Source organism: Odocoileus virginianus, chromosome 5 (assembly GCF_023699985.2).
Source record: "Odocoileus virginianus isolate 20LAN1187 ecotype Illinois chromosome 5, Ovbor_1.2, whole genome shotgun sequence".
In the NCBI taxonomy this organism is placed as follows: domain Eukaryota; kingdom Metazoa; phylum Chordata; class Mammalia; order Artiodactyla; family Cervidae; genus Odocoileus; species Odocoileus virginianus.
Window position 1 is genome coordinate 87,256,280 of NC_069678.1, and position 18,808 is coordinate 87,275,087.

At 40.9% G+C, this 18,808-nt stretch overlaps 1 protein-coding gene and 1 long non-coding RNA gene across 5 annotated transcripts in view; one reads left to right on the forward strand and one right to left on the reverse strand.

The window, feature by feature from the left end:
• The window catches only part of RHBDL2 (rhomboid like 2), a 55,903-nt gene that overhangs the window by 7,022 nt on the left and 30,073 nt on the right, over positions 1 to 18,808 (forward strand). The window contains exon 1 of one of the 4 annotated variants that reach the window (XM_070468374.1): positions 2,069 to 2,154. The exons of 2 other annotated variants lie outside the window; for them this stretch is intronic. The gene's annotated coding sequence lies outside the window, so the exon portion shown is untranslated. Of the gene's footprint in view, positions 1 to 2,068; positions 2,155 to 2,388; positions 2,528 to 18,808 lie in introns of those variants that run through there. One more of the 4 variants, XM_070468375.1, reaches the window with a different exon arrangement.
• Positions 1,652 to 18,808, reverse strand: part of LOC139035276 (uncharacterized) — a 54,097-nt gene continuing 36,940 nt past the window's right edge. The window contains exons 2-3 of the long non-coding RNA XR_011487944.1: positions 3,192 to 3,284; positions 1,652 to 2,339 (exon numbers count right to left, since the gene is read on the reverse strand). This is a non-coding gene — a long non-coding RNA (uncharacterized lncRNA). The remainder of the gene's footprint in view (positions 2,340 to 3,191; positions 3,285 to 18,808) is intronic.

Sequence of the window (18,808 nt, forward strand, 5' to 3'; positions counted from 1 at the left end):
CTCAGACATTAATACTGCTTTACAATCTCCTCAGACAATTCTGATGTGTAGCCAGGGTTAAGAACCACTGCTCTGGGATTAGAACCAGCCATCTCCACTTGACTTTTTCAGATGATTCTGTAGGTGGTTTATGTCAGGGTGACCAGCTGTCCTTGGTGTGCTCAGGACTGTCCTAATTTTAGCACCCTAAATCACTTATCCCTAGTCCCATGCAAAGCAGCACAGTTGCTTACCATCAATGGACCATTTTTTAAGAAACATTGAAGATGAGGCAGTGAAAGCCTTTTTGAAGAATACCTGCAAATACCTAAAAAGAGCAGTGATTCTGCCTTCTTACTGAAGGGACTGAAATAGTATCACAATGTTATCAAACAGAGCCAACTCCTTGAATTAAGGAGGTTGGGAGTTTCCTTTCAGCCCTGTGCTCTGGTGGGCTAGGTCATTGCATGCTGCATGCTAAGTCACTTCAGTGGTGTCTGATTCTGTGTGACCCCATGAACTGTAGCCCGCCAGGCTTCTCCGTCCATGGCATTCTCCAGGCAAGAGTACTGGAGTGGGTTGCCATTTTCTCCTCCTCCAGGGGATCTTCCCAACACAGGGATCAAACTTGGGTCTCTTATGTCTCCTGCATTGGCAGGCAGGTTCTTTACCACTAGCACCATCTGGGAGTTTCCCTTTAGCTCTGTGCTCTGGTGGGCTAGGTCATTAGCCTCGTTAAATAGTGTGTCTGTCTTTGGGACTTTCTTAGTGTGCATGAGGCAACTTTGAAAGTCTGATCACAATCAACAAGGAAAATGTATTGAGGATAGTATGAGATACAACATAAAGCTTTGGTCTTTACAGTATGTATTATTATTACTATTATTTATTATAATAAAAAACAAAAATGGTATAATAGAGTACTTAAATAGCTCTGTGGGGAGGCAGTGGGTATATTAATAGTGGAGTGGCTCAGGATCTAGCCTCAGAAGAATGGGACAGTGCTCTGGCTTTGCTTTTGATGTGCAATCGCAGGTACCTCTTTTTGCCTTAGTTGTTCATCTGTAAAATGGGAATAAAAATGGTGTCTTCTTCACAGGTCAGCTAGGAGGATTCACTGAAATACCACAAGTGATGGGGATTCCCTGGTGGTCTAGTGGTTAGGACTCAGTACTTTTACTGCTGTGGGCCTAAGTTCAATCCCTGTTCAGGCAACTAAGATTCTGCAAGCCTTGAGGCGTGGCCAAATGAAACAAAAACAAAAAATAAACTAAAAACCCCACAAGTGAAAGTGGTTCTGTGGATTGGGAAGGGGCAGTACCATGATGGTCTTTGAATGGGAGAGACACAAAGAAATTATTCCACTGAGAGATCTTGCACATGACCAGAGTCTTGGTCCCCCCACCTTGAACCACAGCCACAGTTGTGGGATTCCAAAGAAGAATCTTTTAACACATAGTAGGCATGCAGAGACCTCAGGAAGAAGAGCATCCCTACCTTAGGTGCCCTCACAATTGAGGGCAAGTGTGTTTTGCTTCGGGAAGAAGGAACACTTTTGGAAAAGGGGATTTGTGAAGGTACTTTCTATTTTGTTTTGAAATCTTTTGCCTATTTATTTCAAGTGTATTCTCGGAGATGTAGCGAAAAGAAAACAACCACAACCACAAACCCATAAGTTGGAAAGGCTGGTTCTTAATTTCTGTAGCTAAAAAAGCCCTCTTTCAGGCTATAACCACAGAGAGATTGCTGCAGGACTCTGGAATGAGGCATAATGATGGTCTGCAGTATGATGAAGGAGGCTGTTCGTCTCTGTGGCCCAGAAGCCCAATCCGTGGCCTCTCCAATTACCCAGGTTGCCTGGCAACACCACCCAAAGCCTCCCCACCAGGCCCAGCTGGGCAGCAATTGGGTCCACCCAGCATAGTCTGTTGCCCAGCCTTCTGGACACCCCGGCCACATCAAGGCTGGACTCAGCCTCTGCAAGGGCCCGCCTGGTACCAATGAATGGGTGGGGCCAGCTGTTTAAAAAAACAATTCAGATGTCTGAAACCTATTTGTTCGCGTGCAGCTGGCAAAGCAGCACAAGTTAGTGATCGAAAGCCTCTTCTGCCAGAGGAGGTGTCCTAAGGTTGGTGGCCTTGGCAGTGCTCTCCTGGGTGAGGTGAAGAAGGGAAGGTGAGCCTGACTTAAGTCCTCGGGTTCTCAGAGAATCACATCCTTTTTCTTTCCTGGACGTCCTTCTCCATCTTGACTCCTTGCGGCAGTAATGGGAGTGGTGGGTGTTCCCAGTCCTGCTTGCCAGTTCTTCTGCAGCTCCCATCTGGGAACTCTCAGGGCCTAGTTGGAATCTGATTGGAGAGCTGGAGGAGGAAGTGGGAGGAGGAAGGAGGGAAGGATGGGATGAAAATACTCAAAACTATGCACACTTCTTGAACACTTGTTACATGGAAATCACAAGGCAGAGGAACACACGGGATCTTTGGAGTCAGATGCTGTCAAAGTCTCCTGTTCCAGCCTTCTTCTCACTAGCTCTATGAGCTTGAGCCAGGTACTTGGGAAGCCTGAGTTACCTTATCCATAAATTGGGGATGTTATTATCCCAACTTACAAGACTGTTGTAAGAAGTAAAGAAGAGTGTGGTCTTAAAGTGTTTGGCATAGAACCTGGCACACAGTAAGTGCTCACTATTATGGAAACTCTTAGGATTTCATTTGATTCTTACAATAATTCTGTAAGATACTGAGGGGAGTAGAACTCGAGTCTTCACAGTGCCAAGCACAGGGAATAGTGCTCCCTGAAGACAGGTAATAGTCCTTTTTGTAACCAATACAGCATGGTAGCTCTGCAGTCTTGATGAAGGCTCAGTGGTGGCAGAATGATGATAGTGGGGGGGTGTGCGGAGGAAAAAGGATGAGAGAAGTGCTTCTAGGTTTAAGAGAAATAACCAAAACTCTTAGTTAATATGCTGTACATGGAATTCCTCTCTCCTTCCCTCCCTCCTTCTGGTATTCTTTTATTTATTTATTTATTTTTTCAATTTGTTTCAATTGTTTATTAATGGACCAGATTACAAAAATAATCCTGGTAGATACCTTAGTTCATCCTTCTAATAAGCCTGTTGATCTGGTCTCCGGTATTCTTTTAAATAAACTTTGTATTTTGGAACAATTGTAGATTTACTAATACATCAAAGTTGCAGAGAGTTTGTTTACCTTTTACTCAGATACAAGTATTTTCTGAACACCTTCGATGCATCAGGAACTTTCTGGGCTTGAGGAATACGGCAACAAAACTGTGTCAGCCTCCTGTTGGAAGATCACAGAGATTATGAGATAGAGTGGACCTTTAATAGTACTCACACTTCTGACACCAAATGTGTGGGTTTTCCATGTCAAGCAATTCTGACGCTGACTACCCTGCAGACTAAGGGCTCAGCCCCACAAAGCTGCTGCCTATTTCAGATGCCAGTTGCGGGCCTAGGCTTCCAGGGCTTTTGACCAGATGGCTATAATTTCAGCATTTCTGTCACCTCCCTCCTTGGGTTCCATAATTTGTTACAGCAGCTCACTGAACTCAGGACAGGACATTACCTACTATTATCAGTTTATTATAAAGACTACAACTCAGGAGCAGCCAAATGGAAGAGATGCATAGGGAAAGGTATGTGGGAAGGGACGTAGAGCCTCCACACCGTCTGTAAATACATCACCCTCCCAGCACCTTGAACTGTTCACCTAACCTGGAAGCTCTCCAAACCCATTTGTTTAGGATTTGTATGGCGATTCAGTTACATAGGGATGATTGATTAAATTATTGACCACTGGTGGTTACACTCAGTTTCGAGCACTTCTTCCCATCCCAGAGGTGGGGGACTGAAAGTTCCAGCCCTCTAGTCACATGGCTGTTTCCTCTGGTGACCAGTCCCCATCCTCTAAGAATATCTTCATTTACATAAACTCAGGTACAGTTGAAGGAGGCTTATTAAGAATAGCAAAAGATAGTCCTCTCACATCTATCGCTCAGGAAATTTCAAGGGTTCTAGGAGCTCAGTGCCTGGAGCTGGGGAGGAAGACCAACTATATATATTTCTTAATGTATCACAATGTCATGGTAGATTACAAGATCACTGGAAGGAAATAAGCAGAAACAAAGGGAGTCCAGGCAGTTAGAAGTACACCAAAATTACAGAGCCAGGTAGGCAAAAAGAGCCACATTGTCGCAGCTGCATGCTCATTGCTTCAGCCTGCATGAAGGACACAGCTGGCATTGGACGCTGGGTACCACACTGACCCCAGTGGCACGGCTGGATGGACACCAGATACTGCCGCCATTGCTTTAAAGTGTACCATGTAAAGAATCTTCCCCATCCACAGCTCCAGTCCTCCAAATTTTAAGCAAATGCAACTCATTGCTGAAGCCCAGGTCACATACCTGAGCCTAATTACCTGGAAAAGTGAGTATTGGACATTCTTAGCTTTTGTACTGGGAAGTGGTCCCTGCTGCCCACGCAGATTCATGAAATGAGTAATTGGCTGAGAAAATTAACAAAGGACCATTACATAAGCATTATCAAAAGAATACAGTGGAAGTGTTACAGAACCAAACTTGGGTCCACTCACCCATGCACTGAAGCCAATCTACTGACTCTGGGTTGTGGTGAAGGAAAGTGCTGTGTTTATTGCAGGGCATCAAGCAAGGAGTCCAGGGTGGCTAGTTCTCAGAACACCTGAACTCCCTAATGGGTTTCAGCCAAGCGTTTTTTTAAAGGCAAGGCGAGGAAGGGGCGACCCAGGGTATGTGATCAGCTGGCACACAATTCTCTGATGAGGTAACAGGGTGGTGCCATAGGGTTAACATTATCAATCCTTAGGTTCAATAGGCCTGGGGGCTCTGTGCTCATGGTCATCAGGTCGTTAATGTCTTTTATTTGGTGGGGGTTTTAGTATTTGCAAAACAACTCAGGAAATGTGCATCAGATACTGTTATCTAGGTACTTTAGAGAGGAGCTGAAGCAGAGGATATGGCAGAGAGGTCTATCCTGGGAAGGCCCCAGAGGGTCCTGCTCAGTTACAGAAGTCCTTAACTTACATTTTTTTTGACTTAATTTATAACATAATTTTGAGAAACACTTTATTGAAAATGCTACATGGCATTTTGAGGGACTCCAAGGAGTTCCAGTCCTTTATGTCTCAGTGCAGAAAGAATTCAGTGAGAGGCAAAGTGATAGATAAGAAGTAATTTATTAGAACAGGATGCTTGTGAGGCTTATAAGCAGGCAGGCAAGAAGGCGCCCCACCCCAAGAACTTAATGTGCTACAGTTTTATAATCAAAGGAGAAGTCAGAAAGGGAGAAAACCACTTTCTTCCTCATTCTTGAGCAGATGTCATGCTTCCATCGTCACCTCCTCCTCTATGTCAGGTGGGGGAGTTTTTTTTGTCCCTACGTGGTCAAGACACTATGACCATAACTATGATTGTCATGACACTGTGGAAAAATTATCTCAGATCTTAGTACATTGAGGATCTTTCACTTTGAAATGTTACCTTTCCATAAATTATTGTTTTTTATGTGTGCAGAGAGCATGTCCTAGGGGTCATTAACTTACCAGGCTCACTGAGCCAGATGCAGGTCTCATGCCACCATGGTTTTACTGTCGGGGGCATGTTTCATGCTTCTGTTGTGTGGTTTTGTTGCTTAGCAACCTGCTTGGTTTTGTGGCTAAGCAAACCTGCTTTCTTGAGTGATCATTAACTTACAAGGGTCCCCATACTTTTTTCTAGATTTATAGTCCCCTGGTGGGATTAACTATTTAATTACCAACTTTATCTCTTTACTCTGTCCCTATCAGTATTCTCAATAGTGAATAAGGGCACCTAAGAGGTCTTTGGGCTTCCCTGATAGCTCGGTTGGTAAAGAATCCATGTGCAATGCAGGAGACCCCAGTTCGATTCCTGGGTTGGGAAGATCCACTGGACAAGGGATAGGCCACCCATTCCAGTAATCTTGGGCTTCCCTTGTGGCTCAGCCAGTAAAGAATCCGCCTGCAATGTGGGAGACCTGGGTTCGATCACCTGCAGAGGGGAAAGAATACCCACTCTAGTATTCTGGTCTGGAGAATTCCATGAACTGTATTGTCCATGGGATCACAAAGAGTCGGACATGACTGAGCAACTTTCACTTCACAAGCGGTCTTCAGAAAAATCCCTTGCCAATGTCTAGAGTCTCCTATGTAAATCCTCTTATGGAAATCTCTTTTTCTACAGATATATATTTTTTAAAGGCAGATCACCTATTCTGGGTAAATGAGCACAGCCCTCCCCTTTCCAATCGTTGGCCAGCACACTGGCTCCCTGATTCATAACAAGAGCAATGGTTATACCAGGTAAGGTCAGGAAGTAGAAAAGTTCTTTCCATTTTTCCTCTTTTTGAGAATAATTGCTAACGTGAAGGGAAGGTCTTCAGTTCTTGCATGCAGGGAAACATCTCCATTTTTAACCAGAAGGCTCTGAGTCTTTTCTACTTTTCCAGTATTCTTTTTAATAATCTACCCCAGTTGTTCTCTAAGTGTAGGATGAGAACATTTCACAGCAGTTCCACCCAGTTTTGATCTGAATGTGTGTGCGTGTGTTCGTGTGTGTGTGATTTCAACAAAGAGTTGACAGCCGCTTGCTGCAGATAAAAGGTAGGAGCTGAGGCATATTATCAAGTTTACATTCAAGAAAGCTTAAGAAACCTGCATGATCTCTGCTTAATGAATAAGGAAGCAGTCAATGTAGTAAACAATTCACTCCCTGAGTAACACTGATGAGAATGACGAAGTAAATAATTGGATAGCTGTAGATGTTTTTATATTTCTGAGACTTATAATGTGTTGTAATCATTGCTGACTTGTTTTGAGATCTTGTGCTATGGACCGAGCCTCCAGAAATTCTGGTAATCCGGAAAATTCAGATAATCTATCCCAACTTTGACTTATAGAACCCATGGTGTATATAGGCTACACCCTCATGATTAATGACATGACCCTAGCTTAGACTTGCTTTGTGAGGCCCTAAGGAGGGGAACCTTTGACCCAGGAAGTGCTGCTGAGCAGATTTCAGCACAGTATTAGGAAGTAGAACTATCAGAAAATACAACAACCTGATTAAAGTACTTTAAGGTTCTTTGTCATTTTTCACTACTCTAAATGGTTCTGCTCTGAACATCTTTGAACGATAGCCTTGAGTACTTGCTCAAAGACATTTCTAGAAGTAGATTTCTAGAAGTAGAATAAATCTGTTGAAAGGTATATGAACTTCATATTTTATAGAAACAGCCCAGTTGCCTTGTGAAAGCCTGCATCAATTACACCTCATAAACGGCACCGATTTCCATATAGCCTCATAAGTATGGATCAGTGTTTTTCATTGTTGCCAGTCTGGTCAGTAGTGTTTCCATGGTGGTGAATTGTGTTCAGAAATTCAGCTGTGGGAGCAGAAGGTAAACAGGAGTGGGAGGGACAGGGAATGTCGGATGAGAAGCAGCACCTGTGGAGATGAACCAGAGGGAGGCCTCAATATTCCTGCAACAGGTGCACAGGCAGGTACGGAAGTCAGAGTGTGACAGTGTTTGAGAAGAGAGATCAAAACAAAATGCTGCCATCTCTACCCACATGTTCATCTACTTCTAGAATCTACTACAGTAGGTCAACCTAGATGTCAGATCCCTTTACTGCATGGACCAAGGAAGAAGGTCTTCCCTGGTGGCTGAGACAATAAAGAATCTGCCTGCCATGCAGGAGACCCGGGTTCCATCCCTGGGTTGGGAAGATCCCCTGGAGGAGGGCATGGCAACCCACTCCAGTATTCTTGCCTGGAGAATCCCATGGACAGAGGAGCCTGGTGGGCTACAGTCCATGGGGTCGCTAAGAGTTGGACACAACCGAGTGACTAATACACACATACCAAGAAAGCAGACACAGAGTGAGCTCAGCTAAACTGAATGTGTCAGATACTTTTGCAACACAGGAAATATATTTCACTAAAGTAACTAAAATGATGGCCTTGAGGTCATAACATTTCTGGAAATTTTGAAGTCTGGAAAAAAGAGAAAAATTGGGCGGGAGATTGGGGAGCTTGTTTTTCTAGCTCCTTTTGTAGGGGCGTGTGTGTTAGTCACTCAGTTGTGTCTGACTCTTTGTGACCCCATGGACTGTAGCCCGCCAGGCTCCTCTGTCCATGAGATACGTCAGGCAAGAATACTAGAGTGGGTTGTCATTCCCTTTTGCAGGGGATCGTCACAACCCAGGGATTTAACGTGGGTCTCCCAGATTGCAGGCAGATTCTTTACTGTCTGAGTCGCCAGGGAAGCCCTTTTATAGGTGTAAAGTTCTGTTATTAACAATGTGGAATTTTATTTCCTCATGAAATGATCATGTATGACTAGGGCTTATTAACGCAATGTTAATCACTCGTACTTGAACTTACTTTTTAAAAACAATATTTATTTATTTTGCTGCATTGAATCTCAGCTGTGGTATGTGGGATCTAGTTCCCTAACCAGGGATTGAACCCAGGCCCCCTGCATTGAGAGTGTGGAGTCTTAGCCAGTGAACCACTGGGGAGTGAGTCCCTGAACTTCTTTTAAAAGTGCCTTAGCAACGGGACCATACCTATCAATAATTACCTTAAATGTAAATGGGTTGAATGCCCCAACCAAAAGACAAAGGCTGGCTGAATGGATACAAAAGCAAGACCCCTATATATGCTGTCTACAAGAGACCCACCTCAAAGCAAGGGACACATACAGACTAAAAGTGAAGGGCTGGAAAAAAATATTCCATGCAAACGGAGACCAAAAGAAAGCAGGAGTCGCAATACTCATATCAGATAAAATAGACTTTCAAATTAAGTCTGTGAAAAGAGACAAAGATGGACACTACATAATGATCAAAGGATCAATCCAAGAAGAAGATATAACAATTATAAATATATATGCACCCAACATAGGAGCACCGCAATATGTAAGGCAAACGCTAACGAGTATGAAAGAGGAAATTAATAGTAACACAATAATAGTAGGAGACTTTAATACCCCACTCACAACTATGGATAGATCAACTAAACAGAAAATGAACAAGGAAACACAAACTTTAACGGACACAATGGACCAGCTAGACCTAATTGACATCTATAGGACGTTTCACCCCAAAACAATCAACTTCACCTTTTTCTCAAGTGCACACGGAACCTTCTCCAGAATAGATCACATCCTGGGCCATAAATCTAGTCTTGGTAAATTCAAAAAGATTGAAATCATTCCAGTCATCTTTTCTGACCACAGTGCAGTAAGATTAGATCTCAATTACAGGAAAAAAATTATTAAAAATTCAAACATATGGAGGCTAAACAACACGCTTCTGAATAACCAACAAATCATAGAAGAAATCAAAAAAGAAATCAAAATATGCATAGAAATGAATGAAAATGAAAACACAACAACCCAAAACCTATGGGACACTGTAAAAGCAGTGCTAAGGGGAAGATTCATAGCATTACAGGCCTACCTCAAGAAACAAGAAAAAAGTCAAATAAATAACCTAACTCTACACCTAAAGCAACTAGAGGAAGAAGAAATGAAGAACCCCAGGGTTAGTAGAAGGAAAGAAATCTTAAAAATTAGGGCAGAAATAAATGCAAAAGAAACTAAAGAGATCATAGCAAAAATTAACAAAGCTAAAAGCTGGTTTTTTGAAAAAATTAACAAAATTGACAAACCATTAGCAAGACTCATTAAGAAACAAAGGGAGAAGAACCAAATTAACAAAATTAGAAATGAAAATGGAGAGATCACAACAGACAACACTGAAATACAAAGGATCATAAGAGACTACTACCAGCAGCTCTATGCCAATAAAATGGACAACTTGGAAGACATGGACAAGTTCTTAGAGAAGTATAACTTTCCAAAACTGAACCAGGAAGAAATAGAAGATCTTAACAAAATGATCACAAGCAAGGAAATCGAAACTGTAATCAGAAATCTTCCAGCAAACAAAAGCCCAGGACCAGATGGCTTCACAGCTGAATTCTACCAAAAATTTAGAGAAGAGCTAACACCTATCTTACTCAAACTCTTCCAGAAAATTGCAGAAGAAGGTAAACTTCCAAACTCATTCTATGAGGCCACCATCACCCTAATTCCAAAACCAGACAAAGATGCCACAAAAAAAGAAAACTACAGGCCAATATCACTGATGAACATAGATGCAAAAATCCTTAACAAAATTCTAGCAAACAGAATCCAACAACATATTAAAAAAATCATTCATCATGACCAAGTGGGCTTTATTCCAGGAATGCAAGGATTCTTTAATATCCGCAAGTCAATCAATGTAATACACCACATTAACAAATTGAAAGATAAAAACCATATGATTATCTCAATAGATGCAGAAAAAGCCTTTGACAAAATTCAACATCCATTTATGATTAAAACTCTCCAGAAAGCAGGAATAGAAGGAACATACCTCAACATAATAAAAGCTATATATGACAAACCCACAGCAAGCATCACCCTCAATGGTGAAAAATTGAAAGTATTTCCCCTGAAGTCAGGAAGAAGACAAGGGTGCCCACTCTCACCACTACTATTCAACATAGTTTTGGAAGTTTTGGCCACAGCAATCAGGGCAGAAAAAGAAGTAAAAGGAATCCAGATAGGAAAAGAAGAAGTGAAACTCTCTCTGTTTGCAGATGACATGATCCTCTACATAGAAAACCCTAAAGACTCTACCAGAAAATTACTAGAGCTAATCAATGAATACAGTCAAGTTGCAGGATATAAAATTAACACACAGAAATCTCTTGCATTCCTATACACTAACAATGAGAAAACAGAAAGAGAAATTAAGGAAACAATACCATTCACCATTGCAACAAAAAGAATAAAATACTTAGGAGTATATCTACCTAAAGAAACAAAAGACCTATACATAGAAAACTATAAAACACTGATGAAAGAAATCAAAGAGGACACAAACAGATGGAGAAATATACCGTGTTCATGGATTGGAAGAATCAATATTGTCAAAATGGCTATACTACCCAAAGTAATCTATAGATTCAATGCAATCCCTATCAAACTACCAACGGTATTTTTCACAGAACTAGAACAAATAATCTCACAATTTGTATGGAAATACAAAAAACCTCGAATAGCCAAAGTAATCCTGAGAAAGAAGAATGGAACTGGAGGAATCAATCTGCCTGACTTCAGACTCTACTACAAAGCCACAGTCATCAAGACAGTATGGTACTGGCACAAAGACAGAAATATAGATCAATGGAACAGAATAGAAAGCCCAGAGATAAATCCACGAACCTATGGTCACCTTATCTTCGACAAAGGAGGCAAAGATATACAATGGAAAAAAGATAACCTCTTTAACAAGTGGTGCTGGGAAAACTGGTCAACCACCTGTAAAAGAATGAAACTAGAACACTTTCTAACACCATACACAAAAATAAACTCAAAATGGATTAAAGATCTAAATGTAAGACCAGAAACTATCAAACTCCTAGAGGAGAACATAGGCAAAACACTCTCTGACATAAATCACAGCAGGATCCTCTATGACCTACATCCCAGAATTTCAGAAATAAAAGCAAAAATAAACAAATGGGACCTAATGAAACTTAAAAGCTTTTGCACAACAAAGGAAACTATAAGCAAGGTGAAAAGACAGCCCTCAGATTGGGAGAAAATAATAGCAAACGAAGCAACAGACAAAGGATTAATCTCAAAAATATACAAGCAACTCCTCCAGCTCAACTCCAGAAAAATAAATGACCCAATCAAAAAATGGGCCAAAGAACTCAACAGACATTTCTCCAAGGAAGACATACAGATGGCTAACAAACACATGAAAAGATGCTCAACATCACTCATTATCAGAGAAATGCAAATCAAAACCACAATGAGGTACCATTATACGCCAGTTAGGATGGCTGCTATCCAAAAGTCTACAAGCAATAAATGCTGGAGAGGGTGTGGAGAAAAGGGAACCCTCTTACACTGTTGGTGGGAATGCAAATTAGTACAGCCACTATCGAAAACAGTGTGGAGATTTCTTAAAAAGCTGGAAATAGAACTGCCATATGACCCAGCAATCCCACTTCTGGGCGTACACACCAAGGAAATCAGATCTGAAAGAGACACGTGCACCCCAATGTTCATCGCAGCACTGTTTATAATAGCCAGGACATGGAAGCAACCCAGATGCCCATCAGCAGACCAATGGATGAGGAAGCTGTGGTACATATACACCATGGAATATTACTCAGCCATTAAAAAGAATTCATTTGAATCAGTTCTAATGAGATGGATGAAACTGGAGCCCATTATACAGAGTGAAGTAAGCCAGAAAGATAAAGACCATTACAGTATACTAACACATGTATATGGACTTTAGAAAGATGGTAACGATAACCCTATATGCAAAACAGAAAAAGAGACTCAGATGTATAGAACAGACTTGTGGACTCTGGGAGAAGGCGAGGGTGGGATGTTTCAAGAGAACAGCATTGAAACATGTATATTATCTAGGGTGAAACAGATCACCAGCCCAGGTTGGGTACATGAGACAAGTGCTCGGGCCTGGTGCACTGGGAAGACCCAGAGGGATCGGGTGGAGAGGGAGGTGGGAGGGGGGACTGGGATGGGGAATACATGTAAATCCATGCCTAATTCATTTCAATGTATAACAAAAACTACTGTAATGATGTAAAGTAATTAGCCTCCAACTAATAAAAAAAAAAAAAAAGTAACTGGAAATTAAAAAAAAAAAAAATAAAAGTGCCTTAGTATTTGCATTTAAGAGCTGCTGATCTTAAATCCATACTCTGTTTTGTCATTTATGAGACATGAGACAGACTAGAAATAATCATCAATATGCAAGGAAAATTAATAAAATAACGGACTGCCCAAACAGGTCATCCAGGTTTTCCACAAAATGTTGCAAAAAGCCTGAATGAAATTTTTGGCCAACCCAATAGTTATCTCTATACACTTAGAGTCTGACCCTCGCAGACTGGGTGAGTGTGAGGGAAGAAGCCTTTATTTTCAGCAAAGTTACTGGGAAAATAGTAATAAAAGGGGACTTCCTTAAATTTATTAACTATAATCTACTATAATGTACAACCTTGCCTAATGGAATGCATTTGAAAAAAAATTAAATGTGACCTAATTCCTAGTAACTTGCAGTGTGAAAATAGACCCCAGACCCAGTCCCACCCTTCCTTCTAGCCATCTATCTGCCTATCCACATACCCACTCATCCATCCATAGCTGATAAGACTAATAATTAAGGTGTGTTTACTATGTGCCAGAAACTGTTTTAAGGCTTTATATGTGTTATCTCAAATAATCTTCCCCAAAATGCTATGAGGTGGGGTTGCTAGATGCAAACTATTACATTTAGAATGGATAAACAAGGGCCTACTGTATAGCACAGGAAGCTGTAATCAGTATCCTGTGATAAGCCATAATAAAAAATAATACAAATAAAAGGTTGTCTATACGTGTATAACTAAGTCACTTAGCTACACAGCAGAGATTGGTGCAACACTATAAATCAACTATACTGCAATAAAAAAAATTAAAAATGTTATGAAGTAAGTGCTATCCTTATCCCCACTTTAATTTTTTTTTTTTCCACCTCATTACTTGGCTTGCGGGATCTTAGTTTCCCAACCAGGGATCAAACTTAAGTACCCTGCAGTGGAAGTGCAGAGTCTTAACCACTTTAAAATGGGATCTGAAGATTTCCTGATAAATTAAACATAGAATTACCATATGACCCAGCAATTCCACTCTTAGGTATATATCTGAAAGAATTGAAAACATATATTTAAATAAAAACTTGTATCGGGATGTTCATAGCAGCTCTATTCACAGTAGCCAAAGGGTGGAAAAAATCCAAATGCCCTTAAACACATGAATGGATGAAGAATGTGGTTTTATTTATCTATACAATGCAATATTATTCAGCCATAATAAGGAATGATGTACTGACACATGATACAACATGGATGAACCTTGACTTTAAGTGAGAGAAGCCAGGCTTAAAAGACCACATATTTTACAATTCCATTTATATGAAATATCTAGAATAGGTAAATCCATAGAGACAAAAAGCATATGTGGTTGCCAGAGGCTGGAGGGATGGAGCAACAGGGAAGGGACTTCTTACTGAGTGTGAGGGTTTTGTCTGGGGTGATGAAAAAATTTTGGAAATAGATAGTGGTGATGGTTACACAACACTATAAATGTATTTAATGCTACTGAATTGTATACTTTAAAATGGTTAATTTTAGGGACTTCCCTGGCAGTCCAGTGGTTAGGACTTTGTGATTCCACTGCAAGGGGCCTGGGTTTGATCCCTGGTTGGGGAGCTAAGATCCCACATGCTGCTCAATGTGGCCCCCCAACCCCCCCCCAAAAAAAAAGAAAAGAAAATTCCAGTGAAAAAACTTAGAGGGTTTCCCAGGTGGTGCTAGTGGTACCACTTGGGAAGATGTACCACTTCCAGTGCAGGAGACATAAAAGACGTGGGTCAGAAGATCCCCTGGAGAAGGAAATGGCACCCTACTTCAGTATTCTTGCTGAGAGAATCCCATGGACAGAAGAGCCTGCTGGGCTATACTCCATGGGGTCGTAAAGAGCCAGACACGACTGAGCATCTGAGCATGTGCATGAGAGGAAGTTTAGCTACATTGGACTAAGCTGAAAATGTCAGTAACATTGGGTACTGTTGATTAAGCACATGCTGATGACAAACAGTATATTCTATCTAGTCTTTCCAGTGACCTTGAAAATTTAATATTTTTATTTAGTTTGTGTGTGTGGTAAAATACACATAACATAAAATTTACTATTTTAACTGTTTTTAAGTGTATAATTAATTCACAGCATTCACATTGTACAACCATCACCTTCCTCCCTCTCCAGAACTTTTTCATCTTCCCAAACCGAAACCCTGTGCCCATTAAACATATACTTCTCCACTCCCCCTGCCTCCCACCCTGTGAAGCCCCCGTTCTCTGGCTCACAGTCCCAGATCCAGGGCTATTTACTGGGGTGGCATATAAAAACAAGACATGGCCATTCCTCAGATCTGTCCAGCCTGTGTGCCTGCCCTTTAGCAACCTTGACACTGCCTTTCCCAGCAAGTTAGAGAAGGCCAGTTGCAGGAGGACAGTGTTGATGCCCGAGGCTGGGCAGTGGGAAAAAGAAGTTAGCCAATGGAATGTGGTTGGGATGAAAGGCAGGGATGAAGGGTTTTCAACAGGAAAGCTCAGTTAGGAAAGTGGAAGGTGAGAATTGGGAATATTGCTTGCCTTTTCTTCCCAGATTGTTCAAAAGAGTATGTGAGATTTGCATGACGATGTGCTTTGAAGAGACTGGGCTGCTCTGCACACTTTGTTAGAATTCACATTACAACAGAAGTGGATTTGTTTAAAGGGCATAACTTAGCAGAGCAGTTTCGATCGGGGTTGCAGATGACAAGGTGTTTAGTGGGTACAAACTCATCCTTCAGACATTGACCCACAAGGGAAGGGAAGAAATAGTACAGTGCTTGAGACTTTAGGGTCCAGCAAAGGTCTCATACAGATGGCTCTGTTTTTATTATATATATATATTTTTTAAGTGTAAGGTGTACAACATAATGATTGTTGTACAACTTACATATATCATGAAATGATTACCACAGTACATTTAGTGAGCATCCATCATTTTCATATAGACACAACATTAAAGAAATAGAAAAAAAAATTTTTTCTTCATGATGAGAACTATTGGGATTTATTCTAACAACTTTCATTTATAATGTACAGCAGTGTTAATTATCTTTATGATGTTGTAGTGTTACATCCCTAGTACATATGTATCTTATAACTACAGGAGAGGTAAGACATGTGGGTTCGACCCCTGGGCTGGGAAGATCCCCCTGGAAGAGTAAATGACACCCCACTCCAGTATTCTTTCTGGGAGAATTTCATGGATAGAGGAGCCTGGCAGGCTACAGGCAATGAGATTGCAAAGAGTCGGACACAACTGAATGAGCAGCAGCAGCAGGAATTTGTACCTTTTGACTACCTTCAACTAATTCCCCTTCCCACCCCCACCTTTGGTAGTCACATATATCTGATGTGGCTGATCTTTTTTTCTATGACTTTATTTGTTTTTGAAATACTTGACCCACAACACTGTTATTCCTGGTATACAGCATAGTGATTTGTTATTTCTATACATTTCAATATGATCACCATGAAAAGTCTAGTTGTCACCTGTCACCATACATAGCTATTACACAATTATTGACTGTATTCCCCACACTACATTTTATTCCTGTGACATTTATTTTGTAACTAAAATGTACCTCTTTATCTCCCATCTTTTTCTTACCTCCTCCCAACCTCCTCCTCTCTGGCAAAAACCTGTTTGTTCTCTGTATCTATGACTCTCTTTCTGTTTGGTTGTGTTTGTTCACATGTTTTATAGATTACCCATATAGATGAAATCATACAGTATTTGTCTTTCTCTGCCTGACTCATTTCTCTTAGCATAATGCCCTTTCAGTCCATCCGTATTGTTGCATAGCAAGATTTTATTCTTTTTCATGGCTGAGAAATATTCCTGTGTGTGTGTGTGCATGTGTATGCATACCACATATTCTTTACCCATTCATCTATTGATGGGCACTTAGATTGCTTCCATATCTTAGTTACTGTAAATAATTTAGCATTTAACATAGAGGTACCTTTTCATTTTCTTTGGATAAGTGCCTAGAAATGGAATTTCTGGATCTAATGGTAATTCTACTTTTCTTTGAGGAATCCATATATTGTTTTCCAAGGACTTCCCTCGTGGCTCAGTTGGTAAAGAAACCACTTGCAGTGCAGGAGACTCTGATTTGATCCCTGGGTCAGGAAGATCCCCTGGAGAAGGAAATGGCAACCTACTCCAGTATTCTTGCCTGGGAAATTCTGTGGACAAAGGAGCCTGGCAGGCTACAGTCCAAGGGTCTCAAGAGTTGGACACAAGTTGGCAACTAAACCACCACCATGTACTATTTTCCATAGTGGCTGTACCAATGTACATTTCTACCAACAGTGCATGAAGGCTCTCTTTTCTCAGCATCCTGGCCAACACTTGTTATGTCGTCTTTCTTGATAACAGCCACTCTGTCAGGTGTGAAGTGATTCTCATTGTGTTTTGATTTTTGTTTGTTTGTTTATTTTTGGCTGCACTGCATGACTTGTTGGGTCTAGTTTCCTGACCAGGGATTGAACCTGGGCCACAGCAGTGAAAAATGTGGAGTCTTAACCGCTGAGATGCCAGGAAATTCCCCTCGTTGTGATTCTGATTGTGTTTCCCTGATGATTAGTAATTTGCATCTTTTCATGTGTCTATTGGCCATCTGTATGTCTCCTTTATAGGAAAAATATATATTCAGGGCCTCTGTCTATTTTTCCATTGGGTTGTTCGTTTGTTTTTTATGTTGGGTTGTATTATGAGTTCTTTGTATATTTTGGATATTAACTCCTTGTCAGATCTATCATTTGCAAATATCTCCTCCCTTTCAGTAGGCAGCCTTTTCCTTTTGTTGGTAGTTTTCTTTGCTGTGCAAAAGCTTTTTAGCATGATATAGTCCCATTTGTTTTTTTTTGCTTTTGTTTCCCTTTCCTGAGGAGACATATCCAGAAAAAATATTGCTAAGAGTGATGTCAAGGAGCAGACTGCCTGTGTTTTCTTCTAGAAGTTTTATGCTTTCAGGTCTTACATTTTAGTCTTTAATCCATTTTGAGTTTATTTTTGTATGTGGTGTGATGCTATCGTTCCCCCATTGTATATTCTTGCTTCCTTTGTCAGAGGTTAATTGCCCATATAGGTGTGAGTTCATTTCTGGCCTCTATTCAATTCCTTTGCTCTGTATATGTTTTTGTGACAGTACCATACTGTTTTGGTTACTGTAGTTTTTTAAATTATAGTTTGAAATCAGAGAATGTGGTACGTCCTGTTTTGTTCTTCTTTTTTAAGATTGTTTTGGCTGGGTTATCTGCGATACTAACAAAGCTTAAGCTTCAGATGTCCACTTACACAGGCTTCTTCTAAATCACTCTAAGTACTTTTATAGTTTTTCTATTTTACAATTTTAATTTTGTTATTTTTTCCAAAGAACACCCCTTCCCCATATTGTTTAAGCTTCAGCATACACAAAATATGGACCCACTCCTACATAAAGGGCAAAAATCTAGTGAAATCCCATCATGCAAATATCATCATGGTTAATTCTCCAGATTTTTTCCCTGTGTATCAATACATTACTTAAAAAAAAATAGATTGTACTCTAGTGTCTGGCAACATTATTTTTTTCCTTTAATGTATTTGAGCCTCCCCCATCCCTGCCAGGGGCTCCCCTGGTGGTTCAGTGGTAAAGAATCTGCCTGCAATGCAGAAGACCCGAGTTCGATCCCTGGGTTGGGAAGATCCCCCAGGGGAGGTCACAGCAACCCACTCTAGTACTCTTGCCTGGAGAATCCATTTTTTGACTATGAAAATACTTGATTAAATAGTGCAACCAGGAGTAAAATATATCAGAACTAAACCAAAAGGAGAAAGACGGTGCAGCTAGCACCATGACACCTGGAGAGGAGGGAGTATGTGGTCCGGGCCTCGCTGCTGCAGACACGCTGCCTCAGTGACTTCTGCAGCTGCATGGTGTCTCTTAGCACAGCTGTAATTACACAATTATTTGTGTGATTTTCTTGACCTCAGCCTCTCCAT